The following is a 2,215-nucleotide window of genomic DNA, read 5'->3' as shown; positions in this document are numbered from 1 at the left end:
ACATCTGCCTCATACTAAAGGGAAATGAAAGATAAACAAAACCCAATTCTCTAGACCCCTTGTGGTAGAGTGAATTGGTTTATTTTCTCTTCTGAGTACTCTTTTGCTTTCAACACACAACCTATTGAGTACTCTCTTGCTTTCAACGCACACCCTGTTGCTGATCGACATGGGCTCCCTGGGGTTTCTCTTTTACTCTTTGAGGTGGAAAGCCTGGGGCTACATCCAAAGCCAGATTGAGCAATGCAGAGGATGGATTTGGTGCCCAGTCCTCACCCAGAGTGTCAACCCTGGAAGCCCACTCGTAGCTATTCTCCACTTGTAGATGTGATCAAAGTTCAGAGATCTTGGTCCCTCCTGACAGAGCTTCTGTAACACCCATCCATCAGAACAATTCCGCAGGGTTTGAGGGATGACAGGTAACCTGTGGCAATCAGTTCGGTACCATATTATATCTTTAGCTTTAGAACAGTCTCCTCGAATGGAGTATATGAAGGTTTTCTGAGGAAATGTTTTGAACGTTGGAAGTTATAGAGTTCATGGCACATTCATACTATGGATTTATTCTACTTTAAAAAGTGTTGATTGATTGCTATATTCACTGTAACTGGGAATTAAGTTTTATAATCTTAATGATTTTTCCTTCTGTTACTTACTAAAGTAAGTAAAACTGAGTTTTGATTGAGTCCAGGTAGCAGATTATCTTAGTTGCTGCTTCTTATATTTCTGCTATTTCACTCTTGACTCCTATTCCCCATATCTGCAACTATGGCCAACTCCACCCTTCCTTGGACTTTTGGGATTCCATCCAGGCTCCACTAAACTGAAAAAGTGGCTTCCACTGATGTCAAAGGCAAACTGGATCACACCCTTCTTGAATAGATGGAGTCAGTTTAGTTTTGGTAGCTAATTAATAAGGCTGTTTCCCAAACTGAATGTCCATAAAGCATTGAATTTTTGATGCTTGAATGTTTAATTTCATCCTGAATTGAGATGGAAAGCTGAAATACCAAAAAGTTTCCTGGAACAGAAATTTTTCAAAAAATGAGAAATTGTCAGCTGGAAAATGCCTTTTGAAATGGAAACATTTAATTAAATCCGTTTGGCCCTTAAAGCAGCATCAGTTAGAGCTACTGTTGCAGACCTCAGAAATTACCATTCAAGTGCCTTGTGTGTTGTGTCTCCCTTGGGGTCCAGCTCTTTGGCTGGGTTACAGATCCCATGATGCTCTTACCGTGGGTTAGTCAAAGAGGGAATGCGTCATGAAGGCTGGAGGGGTGCCCAGGAGCCCAGCCTTCTGGGAAAGAGGGAGACATGGAGCCCGTGAATTACAGCTCCCAGCTGACTCTGGAGGAATTCGGACAAACATGGACTGATATTTTTCTGACAAAAATGATGTGTTTCAAGCTTTCCCAACAGAAATAAACAGCAAAATATTGAGAAAAGCAACCTTTTTTTCATTAAAAGCACTGAGTTTTGCGCAAAAACCCCACCCATCCCCACTGATTTTTTATTTTTTTTTTTTAACACCAAAATTAATACTAGAATAGAAAAATCATGTTACAATGGGAAAACCTTCAGCCAGCTCAGCTAATTGAACAACAGGGCCTACTTAAGCACAACCCATGAACTGGAGTGTTTCTCCAAAAAGGATGCCCAGGCTTTGGGACATGGCAGTTCTCTCCCCCTGAAGTGAAGAAGCTTGGGCTTCTTAGTTGAGGGCCAGGTTGCATAGGTGAGGAGGTTGTAAGTGGTCTCCTGACAGAGAAAGGAGATTAGACAGTGAGTCTGGGGAGAGCTTTGAGGGAAGAAATGTCTTTGTGGAGGATGGGAAATGCCATCTTTTTGAGGGGAAGGTGATACCACATCAAGCTCAACCCTTTCTAGGCGCCTGTGTCACCTCTGTAGCTTTGCAGCATGCTCTTCTTCACTGCCATGTGTGTGGAGGGGGGCAGCTGGAGAGCTCCCGGGCCTGGGCACTGAAGCATCCAGGTTGTGGCCACACAGTTACAGGTGTCTTCCAAAACAGGGAATAAATTCCAGCTGTTTTGTGAGTAGCTGGGACAAACATGCCCCTGCCTACCAGGAGCTGTCTGATTTATTTTGTGGAAGATACTTTGGAAGATGCATGTTGGCTGTGCTTTTTCATCCTGTTTTGTAATACTGGTCTAATACATGGTATGGCTGTTGTTGGGAGCAACTCAGGGAGGTGAAT

This window comes from Nestor notabilis, unplaced genomic scaffold (assembly GCF_000696875.1).
Source record: "Nestor notabilis isolate BGI_N333 unplaced genomic scaffold, ASM69687v1 scaffold9045, whole genome shotgun sequence".
Taxonomy (NCBI): Eukaryota; Metazoa; Chordata; class Aves; order Psittaciformes; family Psittacidae; genus Nestor; species Nestor notabilis.
Note: the sequence above shows the minus strand (reverse complement) of the source record.